Here is a 15789-nt window from a genome sequence, read left to right as displayed (position 1 = left end):
AAACCAGGGCCAGACTCCTCTATAGCTGCATATGACAGCTCCACCGGGCATCGGCCAAGGTTGCTCGTGCACCGAGGTAAGTACAAACAGTTTTGGTATCCACCCAGAGTTACAGGTTACATAGTTACACCAATTGAATCAAAGAATCATGGAGGGAGGGGGAGGGAAGGAAACACAACGGCGAAATGAGGCAAACATTGTCAGATGACCGGCTGGGTAGGTGATGGCCGAGGGGGTGAAACCAGGGCCAGACTTCTCTGTAGCTGCATATGACAGCTCCACCGGGCATCGGCCAAGGTTGCTCGTGCACTGAGGTAAGTACAAACAGTTTTGTGGGTGGCAAAATGAGTGCTGCAGCTCACTTGTAGCATTTTTTAATTTACAAACCCTATGTACATGTATTACCATATACTAAGGACTTATAAGTAAATTACATGTGGCAATTAGGTGTATACCAATTTGACGATGTTGGAAAGAGAGAGCGCAAGCACAATACTACTGGTTAGCATGGGTAAAGTGTGCAGAGCTAACAAAAAAAGGCAAGGATCTGAGGGAACATCGCCCAAATGATTGTAATTTACTACAGGGGGTCACAAGAAAAACTGGGATCTTTTGGCTAGTAGTATAAGAATTACTCCAGGGAGTAACTTAATACACTTTCTGCCTTCCACCTGACTCCTTAGAATTTTTAAAAGATCTAAATCCTATTAGGAAAATAGGTAGCAATGCTTTATTAGGACTCCAGCAGGGAGCTCAAGAAGGCTCTTAATTAACGGTTGTTAAACACTGCATGAGATCTAGAGATTAAACTCATCTTTATTGCTTTCAGAAGGCCCCATGAGTAGCCAAAGTGTTTGCTCTACATTTGACATCTAGCTATTCCATATACCATCCATTAAGTTTTAGATTAACGTAAATATCGAGGGATCCATTGTTGGATAGCCACTGAACCTCTAATAGAGGTTTGCCGCTAGTAATCTCCAGGGGGTTTGACTTTTCCCCTTTTTCGATGCTATCGATGAAGCAGAATATTAAATTTCATTCTCAGTTGACCTTTAATTTAATTTAATTTTCTTTTACCACCCCAAAATGTTGTACGCTTCCATAGATAGTAAAAATTAAGCCATGCCCAGCATCTACTTATAGATCTGATAATGCAGTACTGAAGTTCAATTAGGGTTGTTGAGAATTTGCTGTTGTTTGTTGTCTTTTCCAGCAATTATTTCACCAACCTCTCTTCTTGTTCCTTTTTTCCTAACACCATTAATACCACTTCTGCAGTCATATTAAATACATACATGTAGGGCGTTATTCCAGCAGGAAGGGAAAGGTACATACTGTTGTGTCTTACCAGTTAGCAATGACGGAACCCTTATGGCCCCTGATGAACTCCATAGAGCTGTGACATAAGTGTTAGAGCAGGATATATTGAAGGCTGTTTAGAATGTTGAGTTCGCAGTTACACACAGAAGAATAAAGACGTGTTACATTAAGCTACGTGTCTGGCATAGTCATTGGAGAGTACCTGATCTGGGAAGGACACTACTCATTCCAATAATACACAAACATGACATGTACTAATGCCCATAGAGATATGTTGAGGCTGAAAGCATTCTTGAACAGGTACAGTATCAGACATTTCCTTAACTTGTTCAAGTCTGATGTAGATGGAGAAAAGTGTTCTTGAAAGTAGTGACTTTGCAATGGAGAGATCATCCCCAAACAGCTAATAATTGGGGGACTAGATGTTGCACAATTTAGAACTTAGGGTTTATTTTTCGACATTGTTGATTATCATAATTTATACAGCACTAGTGTTTGGTAACGCCATCTAAAGACATAAAGTAATAAAAATCTAACATTCTCAAAAAGATGATTTTTGCACTAGAATGTAAATAGTTTATCAAAACTTTGCATTGGTTTGCGTCCACTTTTTGTGGCTTTTCAAAGGAGCAAAGCCTTGATAAAACTACCCACTCATGTTTCACTTTCCTCTTAGAGCTGCTTCTACTAGTCTCCAGCCTGGTAGGAGAGATGTCACCTGCTTGGTTTTCGTCTGGATAGAGAACCCAGCTGACTCTAGACAATTATGTGAGCATCACCAGGAAGGGTCTTTGGCTCCACCCACATATTAGGAGTCAGGAGCACATGTTTTGATTGGGCAGAAATTGTGTGCTTACACAAAAAAGGGCTTGTTCTCTACACGGCTGTGATCATTTTGTTTATCCAGCTGTCTAAGCTTGAAGGTTCAGAGGCACACGTGACATTGAAATGCTGTTAAAGTGTCATAGATAAGTAGATCATTTTAGTTTTTTTTCCTCTGCAAGCTGCACAGATGGGAGGAGGGCAGCCATTATACTACTGGATTTAGAGGTGCCTTGACAGTGCAATTGTCACATGATCTTTTAAGCTACACCAATATTATTCTACAGTTATTTGCCGCTGCACAAATACATATCTAATCCCATGCTATTTACTTGCAACATTCCTTTCAAGCCAGACCTGCTTGTTAGGTCAAGCCTGGGCAGCGCATGCCCTGCTCTGCAAGGCATGCTGTATTAAGGTATGGATGTGAAGCTCCGCCCACTCTCGGCCCAGTTTTAGGTCTCGCCTGACCCAGCGCATGCGCTGGTCTGGCGAGACTTTTTGTGAGGGCTCCAAAAAATGCTACCGCTGGCCTAGAGCCACAGTGCATGTGCGCGGGCGCGCGCTTACGAGCAGAGGCTTTCTTCCTCATGCTCATTAAGCGCATCGCTCGCCACGCTTGATCGCCAACGCCATCACTTTCACTTTCGCGGCCATCTGTCTCCCAGCGCGATCACTGCTGCGCGCGCAGAGCGCGTCTGCCGTCCTCGCTATCACGATCACTTCTGATTTCAGGGCCGCACGGCCGTAACTTGTACGGCCGCGCGGCCAATGCTTGTTTAATTAAGAAGCAATCACCGAGCATGCAAAATACATCCCATCACCCCAGAAAATATAGTGGTTATCACTATAATCCATGCACTGCTTTGCGAAATAAAGAAAGACACTGACAGCTCGGCCAAAAGTTGAGGAAGGGTCGATACCGAGCATAGCTGTTAATGCCACATTAGCTGTAATGGAGCGCTTCACATCCAGTTACAGTTTGGGTTTAATTTTAGGAATTTGGTACAGCCACGACTGAGAAGTCACTAGCACTAACTTTACCCTTATGGCTGAATCTCAGTTATAGCAGAAGATGCTTTAGTGAAAAGCACTTGCCATTTGAGAAGCAGTTTTATTTTAGGCCTGGACGAAATTTCAAATACACCGGTGTAATCTGAGAAATTATGCTAAATTATACGCAATTTCGTGTAAATAGGGGTTGCGCCGATAAAAATCCCTCCTCAAAAATGACAGAATGTTTACGACTCTTGTTAACATCCGTTGCGTTTTTTGTGCTTTTTATTTTTTATTTTTGTGCAAAGTGCTTGAGGCGAGAATGCATGTTCACTATAATATTTTATGTCTTGCATAATTTTAACGAAATTTTCCACAATTACGCAAAAGTAATTTATATGAGTTTCACACACCCCTAATTTATTTGTGCAAGGCTTTTATGGCAAGTCAAGGGGCTTGCTGTATGGGGATACTGAAGTAGGTTGTGCCACAGTGGCTTACTGTGCCACCGGTATACATGAGGTTTGCTCTGGCTGGTGGTAACTCCAGTGCAATTGCTGGTTTAAGGCTTGGGAAAATAAAGCGCGCATCTTGCTTTCCCTTCTTCACCACCTTGTGGAAGCATATTGTATGACGCTTTGCAGACCTGCCAAAGAGATATTCGGTACTGCCCAAAGATACGATTTGCTCTCATTTCAATCAGTCAGTGCCAGAAATGCTTTGTGCATACACCATAATTTACCACGCCAGCATCTGAAGACAGTACTGATACATTCGAATTCACCATTGCACATGGCTGCGTGACTGACTGCACCCGTCATCTATGCCCCGTAAGTGATTACACCAACAGTCACACGCAGCCTTACCTTTCTTCTTGCTACTGGCGGGTGACGCTGTTTTAGTGGGTTGGCGTCTTTTGAGAAGGCTCACAACTGTGCATTTAAGATGCTGTGTCACTCTGCGTGTTGTGTGTCCCAAAGAGTGATGGTGAGCGTGTCTAGAGTGGAGGGGGGAGCCAGAGGCAGCAGAGTCGTATTGCTGACTTTGCACGCAGTATACATTACAGACATGAAAAGCAACATTGAATGGCTGTGGTGTGATGGCATTGCTTGCCTATCGGGGAGATGCTAGCTTTGGCTCAGAACACTTTCTTTTCACATCAACCAGTTACATGGTTTCAGGGGGGTGGTTGCACATATCACAGAGGCAGCACAAGCACTGTTCAACATACTACCCTCAACAGCTTAAGCCAGATGTTACTATTCACTTGAGTAATCTGTGTTACTGTGTGATGTACTGCAGTTCCACGCTGCACTTGCAGAATCATATATGTAAAGGGATGCTGCAGTAAGGGGGAAGAAAAGACCTGTAAATAGAGTAGAGCTCGCTTCCTTCCCGCCAACTCGATGTCAGTTGATGATCCAGTAACATATACACCTTTACCAGTACAAGGTCACCATCGTATGGAGCCGACAAGCATCACCACCAAAGCAACAATGTGTAAACCAAAACTCACCCAGCCAGTGTCAACAAAGCATTTAGGTATGGTCGGAAAAAACAGGAAATTGACTGTTGAAGATCACGAAAGTGGGCAGAGTTTTCGCTTTGGAGCCAATTTCTTATTTCTTTAATTTGTTGAAAGACAAAGAAAAAATTACAAGATGCATTCATTTTTATTAGCGATAGGTAAAAGCACTACACGAGTGACAGGTCAGTAAACTATACTTTCTTAACGGTGGAGATGTCAGCCAGTGCCCAATGATACCCTGCCTACATGACCATAGCAGTGCACTGTACCACCTGCCCCTCAAGTGGGAGTTGGAGTTCTGGGCCTCTTGATGACGGCCATCTTGGTTTACTTCAACAATTCGTTTTGTGCAAGCCAACTTTGATGGTCTGCGAGTTGGGGCACACAACAAGTGTTTAAGACCGACCCACAGAGGATAGCAAAATTTCTCTGTACCGGAGCTAGGAGCCACAATTGAGGGAGATGAGACACAATTCGCACATTCTCCCAAATTAGTGTAGAGTACATTCATTGGAGAGGCTTGGATCATTACTAAAGCGACAAGGAGGTGTACTGCTCTTAAGTATATAATTGTAAGCTTTATGTACAGGTTGAACAATAGGCTACTGCAGTACAATTATTGGCCATCCTAATTTCTGTACAGGCACATTGGTCCTTTACCTGAGTGACACTGGTGCAGCCTTTGAGTTCGAAAGAGAAATGCATTTTGGCAAGCTAATTATCGTTTTACTACCATGATTTTTGCAAATGCTAATCATATAGCTTGTGTGTCTAATGAGGAAACACATCGTCATTTGTTGGTAGGGAGCCAACCTCTATTCATCAACAATCACTATTTATAGAGCATTTATCATTTTTTCATTTTTAATGACTGTTATTGAAAAAAAACCTGAAACATTTTTTGTTCGTTACTTTCCAAAGACATATAGTCCGCATTTACAAACTCTTTTACATAAAAAACACTTTTTGTCGTTCACGGATGTTTTCCTTATACAGTCCAATCTTTTAAAGTTCAAGAATCAAAAAACATACGTTATTAAAAACAAGTCCATCATATGCAATACAGCCACAGCCTACACGTTTCACGTTAAACTTACAGCTTCTAAAGGGCTTAAATATTACGGAGTCCTTCTTACGATAATCCAGTTGCTACATGTACCAAGATCCTTCAAATGTAACGACAGAGAAATCTTCTTCGGGCCAAACCTGTGCTCTGAGGTATGTTGTATAGGTTTAGTTCCAGCCCTCTGTGAGGTGACATGGGCCTTATGCTTCCAAGTACTGGCCTAATTTGACCTCTGACTATTGTGTTTCTGGCCTAAGCAACCCTGTTTTCTAGTGCCATAGCAATGACTGTGGGTCTCTGCCTGCCATGTCACCAGAAGTCTACTGGTGCCTTTTTCGCCGGGCTGCTGATTGATGTTGTTAGGTCGAGCCTGGGCAGCTTATGCGCTGCTCCGCAATGCATGCTGTGTACAATTATGGATTTGAAGCTCCAACGACTCCCCGCCCATATTTATTATTGGCTTGTATTATTGTCCTTTGTAAATGCTGGCTTCTGATTCGTTAATAGGCTTGTTAGTCCCTCCTTAGTACCGCCTTGTCTTCATTTGTAACCTCCCATGAGGACTGGCCCTTTTACTTCTGTTGTTACACAGTATGTCTTATTAAGTCTGTAAGCACTATCTTCTTCAATGAGTTTCTCCTACTACACTCATAACTTGCTTTCCTGCAACATTCAGCACGCCAAGCACGCTTTCTATTTCCAAGCAGCCCAGAACAATGGCGACCGCTTCTTGGAAATGAAATAGGTCTCACATTTACAAGAGTTTAAGCTATTGGCATTGTAAATGACAATTTATTCTCTTTATCTGTTAATTATCAAAACAGATAAATAAAAGGCCTTGTCATTTACAATGCGAATAGCTTAATCTCTCGCAAATGCGAGACCTATTGCATTGCAAATGCTTGTTTTCATTGGCTCGTGTCATTGTCCATTGTAAACTGTGGCTTTTCATCAGTCAATAAATAGACTTAGTAGTCCCTCCTTATTTCCACCTTTTCTCATTATTTAACCTCCCATGGCGACACCCCCTGTTAAGTGTGTTGTTGCTTGGTAGGATTTAATTACAGCCTCCAAACACTATTTTCTCAAAGAGCTTTGTCATTCCTGCTCATGCTGGCAGGAAAAGGCAGGATAGCTCTCCAAACTCATTTGCAATGCAATAGGTCTCGCATTTGCGAGAGTTCAAGCTATTGGCATTGTAAATGACAATGTCTTTAATCTGTTTTAAAAAAAGAAACCCAAATAAAAGGCATTGCCATTTACAGTGCCAATAGCTCAAACTCCCGTAAATGCGAGACTTACTGCATATTGATTTCGACGTTTCTCTTCCCTTCTGTTGACTTGCTTACCGGTCATTTCCCATCAGGTAGCAGCAGATGGCAGCAGAGTCACTGTTTTGGTATTTCCACCTCAACACGCTTTATCCTTTGCGAATTAATCTGGGTCACGCTGTTCCTTTACAGCAGAGTTTTCCCACAGAATACTGCAGGGGAAATCAGGCAGTATGCTGAAGCGAATCAGTGCCCGTCTCTGTGACGGAAGCACTGACAATTTTAATTCGAAATAGATCAGGGGGTCGACGGACGCCATCTTCACGCCAACCTGACGATCCTGCCTGGATTATATTTTGAATTTTTTTCAATGATTTTTTTAGACAGCACATGTAGGACAAGGAGAGTAAAAAAAAAAAAAAAGCATTGGCAAAGCCAACACATCTGGCATTATTTGTGCTGATCCATTTTAAAAGCGGCATTCACAATTGCTGGCATGCACATTCATTGTATTACTTTAAAGCTTGTTCTACTGGCTTTCCCAGTGCTGATGAAAAAATAGCTAAAAAAGATTGCTTTCTTTGCATAATGCATACAGGAGACAAAGAACTGAGTGTGAGTAACAGCGTGATGGTTGATTGTACAGCATCATCAAACAGAGTAATACTCCTCTGGGCGAAGCTAAAGCTGACTATAAATACATTTTAAAGAACATGTAACAATTTGCCTTACAGACTGCTGTGCTGTGAGAAGTAAAAACTGGGACAGGAAGACCGACATAGAAGTAGGACTAAAAGCGGGAAATAAATATGGACATGCAAAAGCACAAGAGCTCCTGCCACTAATATAATGAAATTCCGATCGGTTGTATGTGCGTAAGTGTCTGAGAAAATTATGGGCCTGATTCACAAAGTGCCTCCGCACTTGTGTAGGAGGTCCAGTAGTCTTGGTGGGGGTCCCGCACTCAAGGAGGAATCGCCGTACTGCAGATACCCAGTGTGGGCCTCCCGCCATGACTTTGGGGCCTCCGCCCCGAGTGCGGAGACCCTTTGCGAATCTGGCTTTGCCAGTTCTGTGTTCAAAACCATTTTCAGAGTCTAAAACTCTGCCACTTTTACAGCGGAAGACCGAGTAAGCAGGGGCGGCTCCTCCGTTGGAGCGGAGGAGGGTCGCCCCATTTAAATTCCCCCTCAAAGCCCCTGAGATAAAAATAAAATGGTAATTTATTACCACTGTATTTTTCATCCCTCGTCCAGAACAGAGTGTAAGGACGGGGGCGGGGCTGCTGCTGAGTGATAGCAGCAGGGAGGAGGGTGGGCTGGCCATGCAATTTTTAAAGTGCTCGTGTCCCTTTAGCCGGCCGTCTTGCGACGGCCAGCCAGACATGCCAATTTGAAACCTCTAACCCAGCAGTCTTGAGACCTCCAGGGCACTGTGAAGCGCCGAGTGAGGCCGCTCCCTCCAATCAGGGCGCTGCTCTCACAGCATGAGAGCAGCACCAGTATTGGTTAAGGGAGTTGCAGCATCTAGTTCCTGTAGGTGTCGGTGAAAGAAGAGCTCCTGAATCGAGGACGTCGTTCAATAAGTCTTTTTAATTTAATTTTTCGTGGTACCCCACTCCCAGTAGATGCCAGCCACCACTACGAGTAAGTCTAAGCCAGTTTCACCTGTTAAATGTAAGACTAGTTCATTTGAACTCATTTACCAGAACACTTCATTTGCAAAACATCACAGGTCACAGTATCAGCAAGGTGTGAGTGTCACTTTTAGATGTGGCCGAATGGCCCTAGAACTGGTAAAGAGAAATGTTTTTTTTGTCTTCACTGGATGTGCATACAACGCAGAGTGGCCGACGGAGCAAACATAATCAGCACTTGATAGCCAATAAGATTCTGAATTTAGATTCAAATTATTAGTTCTCCAACCATGTTACAGGTCCAACTGCCAATTTAAACATTTTACCCTCTGGAGATTTTCTTTTACAAAACAGTGGATTGATTTTCACGATATAAACGAAGTATGTGGTGCAAACCATGCTATTTTCTTGCATACAGTTGTTGTTCTATCCAGCTATTTTGCTATATCTGTGAGCAAAATGTATTCATGCAATGGTGAATGTGAAACATAGTAGTTGCATCTCTCCATACTCCCTCTCAATTAATTTGGATGAAAATGTACAGGTTCGAAGAAAAGGGGATTATGGTTCTTTGGAAAGTTTTATGAAGATTTTTCAAAGCGGTCCAAAGTTATTAGCAAAACAAAAAGTACTTCTACTTGGTTAACCAACTTGACAGTAACTACTAAGTTGATTTTGTTGACTTTAGATAATACGGTGCATTTGCATCAGTTTAGTGATCAATGCTTTATTTCATTCATTTTCTATAGTGAATTTACAAATCTCGATCCCAGTTTTTTCCAAGCCTCTCCAAATTTCGATGTGCCTATGTACAGTGGTTGAAAAAGTGATGTACGGGGAACATTTGCCAAGGATTTCATAGTTACAACATGATTTATGAAGTCAGCTTTTAACACCTTTTTGAACATCTGTCCCTATGTAGGTTTAATAAAATTGTGGGAACATTTTCAGGAGTCCCAGGACAGACCAGGGTTGCCGGGCCCAGATTATAACAATTGGAGCCTGTTCCCACTGCTGTCCTCGGGCTTCACTTTCCTATAGAGCCCGAAACGGAGCATTAAGGACATCCCTTAGTACTGGACCCTCTGGGTTGTGAAGTTGAGCAGTCCAAGGCTTACTCAAAATGATGGTGAGGGGTTAGGGACTCAGAAGTCAACAAAGCAGAAAATACAAGTTAATAATTCAATGTCCAACCAATGCTTAGTCTTTGAAAAAGAAGAAGGACTTTACTAAATCACACACAAAATAACACAGTGCATAATTTGACAGGATATGTGTCAAAACATTGTGGGCTTGATTCACAAAGGGCCTCCGCGCTCGTTGCAGAGGCCCCACAGTCGTTGGGGTATCTCCGCACTCGAGACGGAATATACGAGATGAGAATTCTCAATCCTCCCAACCCGCCAGGGGGGGTCCTCATTCAGCCACACATCTATAAATATCTGTGCGATAGGGAAGACTTAGGGATCCTCGCCACATTCTGAAAGGGCCTCCATTATTTTGGGTTATACCACTAGCCCCTCGCTAACCCGCTTTACTTAGGAGACCAGACATCCTGGTTTTTTAAGGACCGCCCCGGCGTCCTGACAGTTTTTGCTGAAAACAAGACATGTCCTGCTCTTTGAGAGAGGGTCGGGTAAGCGTGCACAGTAACCACAATCTGGTGCATGCTCATGTTTCCTCCCACCCTCTTTACACTACAGGGACAACATTAGGGTTGCTAAAAGAGTCTCCTGCTGTGCTGCATTGCCTCACTCATGCAAAACAGTAGGATTTAATGAGGGGTAAATCTATGTCCAGTCACTCAAGTAGCACTGCCAAGTTTCCCAGGATCATGTACGATGTGCTGCTCTAGTCCAGGTTCTCTCTTTTGAATTTTGGGACTTGTAGTCCTGTTTGTTCCATTATAAAAGAGGACTACAAGTCCCAGAATCCGAAGAAAGAACCTGGGCGAGCAGCACATAATATGACCAAGGCAAGGATCACTAGAAGTTGGCTTCTGAATCCACATGGGGGACAGGGGTTATCTATCTATCTATCTATCTATCTATCTATCTATCTATCTATCTATCTATCTATCTATCTATCTATCTATCTATCTATCTATCTATCTATCTATCTATCTATCTATCTATCTATCTATCTATCTATCTATCTATCTATCTATCTATCTATCTATCTATCTATCTATCTATCTATCTATCTATCTATCTATCTATCTATCTATCTATCTCCTAGTTTCTATAGCTGAAGCATTTTTTGTTTTGCGAATAACTTTGGCGCCGTTTGAAGAATCTTCAAAAATTTTCAAAACTAGTTTGCCGCTCACTTTGCTGCCTGGAAAGCTTTGGGATGATTTATCAAGCGGGAGGGGAGAAAAGGGGGGGGGGGGGGGAAACACAGTTTCCCCATGCAATTTCCCATAGGGATTTTAGACATGACTACAGCCCGTACCGCTGAACGAAATTATACCAAATTTGGCCGAATGCAGGCTCTTGGTCCAGAAATAGCCCTTTTTCTAATTTAGTGTAAATGTGTTCAGTAGTTTTGGAGTTATTTAAGAAAAAAGAAATATAGATTTCTGGGGACGCAAATCCTGTGCGGTATCGAAAGATCTCATGCTGAGATCTGATTGCCTGCCACCACTTCAATCAAGAAGTGTTGGCAGCCATCTTGGGACTCGGATAAGTCTGAGTCCCAAACAAAAAGGGAAAGTAGGCAGGGTAGGAATACTTTGACGCTATAGGCCTGGTGGTGGGGAATCCCCCCCCTCCCAATTTTGCCACAAATATGCCAGGGCTCTGTACCTTTTTAAATGGGGAGGGGGCATACAGTCCCCCTCCCAAGGCCAATTTCCGCCCAGGGGACATCATCCCCTGGGTCCTGGCCAATCAAAAATGGGAAAGGGGCCATTTCTGGCCCTCCGGACCCCAACTCCCGGGTCCTGGCCGTGCTTTTTATTGTGAGGGGGCCACGCGGCACCCCTCATGGAGCTAATAATAGTCCTGGGGACCCCATTGCCCAGGGCTGGCTCTAGCTATGTCCCAGGTTGCCCACTCCTGGGACATAGCGGTTTCCTGAAATCTCTGTTTGCTCTTGCTTGGCAGGAGCAATATTAAAGCTCCCGCCAAGCGAAAGCAAACAGTAAGTCTGCTTCCAGTGGGGGAGAAGCATCAAAAATGCTCTCGCCCGCTGGGAGCAGGCTTTTCATCTGTTTCCCTGCCCGATTCACAGTGGGAAGGGAAGCATATGGAAAAATTGCTCCCACATGCGCCATGCAGCATTTATTGCTGTTCCCTGCGTGCTGGTTCCCGCTGGAGGTGGGAGCCGGCTGGGACTGCAGCGGCATTGGGTATGCCCCTGCAGCACCCAACAACTACACACTGAGTGCCCAGGGCACTCACCTTTGACGGTTCAGGCCCCGGGGTATAGGGTCCCTGGGGCTCAACCAGGTCATGAAGGGGGGCCACTTGGCCCACCTTCCCCCATTTTTCATTGGCCAGGCCCTTGGGGGATGGGGTCCTCGGGCCGATATTGGCCTGTGGAGGGGGGGCACATGTCCCCCCTCCCCATTTAAGAAGGTACCAGACCTGGGGGATGGAGTTCCCAGGCCAAAATGGCTTGGGGAGGAGGCACCACAAGTTCCTGGCCCATTTTTGATGGCTGGGCCCTGAAAGATGGGGTCCCCAGCGCCAAAAGCAGCCTGGGGAGGGAAGCTGCATGCCCCCTCTCCACTTACTATATGGATAGGTTGTGAGTGATGGGGCCCCTGGGGCTGTAATCAGCCAGGGAAGTGGGACTTCATGCCCCCCTACCAGGTTGCCTGCATGTGTGGGGTTGGCCACAGGGCCTGGCCCCAACCATGTGTGGCAGGGGTTGGATTAACCTAAAGTAATTAAATATTATGTAACGTTAAAAAAAACTAGAAGTTTACTGAAAAAACAAAGGTTACGAGGATGCTATAGTTAGGAAATAGAATTAGAAAAACCTTAGAAATTCACTAAAGAACCAAAGGTTACAGGGGTGTTATAGTTAGGCTCGGATTTTACATCCACAAAACCATAGAAACTATAACTAGTACCCTAAGGTAGGTATAACTTGCGGCCTCGCCATGCACAGCTAATTACCCCATATATTACATCAGCCCTGACATCTTCTATGACATCAATGATAATATCACTGCAACATTTGCAATAAAATTATTAATGAGAAACTTGTGCATTGTGGGAGCATGAGTTATAGTTACCTTAGGGCACAAGTTATAGTTTCTTCAGATAAGTATAACTCTAACTGCTGAATTTTGTATGGTTTTGAGCATGTCAAATCTAAACCTAACTATACGTCCCTGTAACCTTTGTTTTTTTTGTGAATATATATATATATATATAAAAACCAAAAGGTTTCAGGGATGTTATAGTTAGGAATTAGCATTCATGGAAAAAAATACAGGTTACAGGATCATTATAATTAGGCTGACATTTCACTTGTACAAAACCTGTGAAATTCAGGCGTTATAGTTAGCTGAGCTAACTATAACTCGCCCCCCCTCAATGCACTGCTGATGGCATCACATATTACATCAATCGTTGACATGGTCAGTGACATCACTGATGACATCACTGATGACATCATCCACATAGTCTCTGATGCACCTACTCACACCCTAATATAACTTTTCATATACCTACTCCAAAATTCTGACTACCATTCTCAAACCCATAGGCACACCAATACCAGTTAGTACATACCCGCTCACTGATTCATAGGTCCACACACACATCCACTGACTCACTCATACAGCCACTCATTCACACAGTCAATATGGGTGTATGAGTGTATGGGTGTATGAGTGCATATATCAGTGGCTCAATTGGTGAGTACCAATTGAGCCACTGATATATGCACTCATACACCCATACAGACACTCACACACTGCCACTCACCCATAGAGTTAAATGCCTAACAACCCCCCCCCCACCAAAAATGAATGTGTCCTCATTAATGCAACTGATGCTATGTAAAGCGCTCTGATACCCGATTTGGGTAAGTTTGTGTTATATAAAACTCTGTAAAATAAAATTAAAAAAAGAGTTACTCACACACCTAGTTACTCACCCAAAGAGCCAATCACACTGCCATTCACTCACCTATGCAGTTATGCACACACACCACCTTGCTTATTCATACAGATACTAACACATACTTACTCTCTTATACAATCACTGACACACGCACACACTCATCCATACAGCCACTCTCACAATCACTCACTCTCACATACAGTCACTTATATACTCCAACACTCACATATACTGCCTTACACATATGCATTTACTCACCCATATACCACTGAGAGATCCATTCACTCACCAACACAGCCATACGAACACTCACTCACCCATACAGCCCCTTGCAGATGCACTCATAAACCCATACACCTAGTGAATCACCCACTCACATATCCATGCAGGGAGTCACACCCTCCCACTCACTCACACAGCTACTCAGGCACCCAGGTACTCAGACAACCAATCAATAACCCATATAGACACTCATGTAACTACTCACCAACCCATGCAGCCACTTACACATCAACTGACAGACTGATGCAGACATTCACACTGACTAGTCCCTCACCCATACATTCACTGAGACACATATAGTCACTCACTTACACAGTCAGTCACGCACACACTGAATCATCCATACACTCATACACCAATTTATTCTTCAATACACCTTTGTGTATATATATATATATATTCACTTACAAAACCATAGGTTTCACACATGTTATAGTTAGGTGGACATTTCACTCGTAAAAAAACAATGAAATTCCCCCGTTATAGTTAGTTAAGATAACTATAACTCGCGCGCCCGCAATCCTCTGCTCATGACGTCACATATTACATCACTCATGACATGGTCAGTGGCATCACTGATGACATCACCCTTGTGATAGAGTGGCGGTCGCGCGAGTTATAGTTATCTCAACTAACTATAACGGGGGAATTTCATTGGTTTTTTACGAGTGAAATGTCCACCTAACTATAACATGTGTGAAACCTATGGTTTTTTAAGTGAATTTGCAAGGTTTTTTAAATGCTAATTCCTAACTATAACGTGTGTGAAACCTATGGTTTTTTAAGTGAATTTGTACGTTTTTTTAAATGCTAAGTTATATATGTATTATTATATTATTTTTTTTAAGGTTTTTCACCGTGCGCGCACCGTGCGCGCACGCCGCGATTTTTTAACAGAAAAAAATAAATGTTTTTTTCACCCTTCGGGGCCCTTTAGGGACCTCCTGACAAAGGCTAGGGGATCAGGAACTCTCTACCCTGCCCCCTTTTCACGTTCGCCACCTCTCTTTTTCACTGTCGCACCCAAAACAAACAAAATGGCGGACGACACTACCTGATTTCGACCGATTCGAACGTTGACTGACATGTAACCACCAATCAGAATTACGCTCGCGCACGTTAGGGTGCGCGCACCGTGCGCGGCTATAGATACTTATGTACTTTTAACTGCAATTTTCTCAGGACATACTGAACAGATTGACTCCATATATGCAAAAGGCACATGCCTGACCTGAGGACTACCTCTTTGCCAAATTTCAAGTAATTCTGTTCAGCCGTTCGGGCTGTACCTTCGACAAAAGGTCCTATGGGAAAATGCATGGGGAAAACGTGTTTTGGGACCCCCCTTTTTTCTCAGCCCCCGCTTGACGAATCACCCCGAGACTTTCAGGGCAGGAGCTTAGCGGAGCGCCCCATTAGTTTTGAAAATTGCGCGAGGATTTGTCAACCGGCGCCAAAGTTATTCAAAATAGAATTTTCAGATTTCCTATGGAAACACGGTCCTAACTATAACTATCTACTGGTAGATAATATATATATATATATATATATATATATATATATATATATATATATATATATATATATATATATATATATATATATATATATATATCTTGAATACTCCTCCGCTGTCCTTCGTTCAACGGCAATCCCCAAGGATGGACACAAACCCAAAACTGTGTGCAAAATTATTCCGTCTTTATTCCAGATGTCGCCATAACGCGTTTCGGCTCGCCTGAGCCTTGATCACATGACAATGGCATCGAGATATTGCACGCCTT

This window comes from Triturus cristatus, chromosome 7 (assembly GCF_964204655.1).
Source record: "Triturus cristatus chromosome 7, aTriCri1.1, whole genome shotgun sequence".
In the NCBI taxonomy this organism is placed as follows: domain Eukaryota; kingdom Metazoa; phylum Chordata; class Amphibia; order Caudata; family Salamandridae; genus Triturus; species Triturus cristatus.
This window is presented reverse-complemented; position numbering follows the sequence as displayed.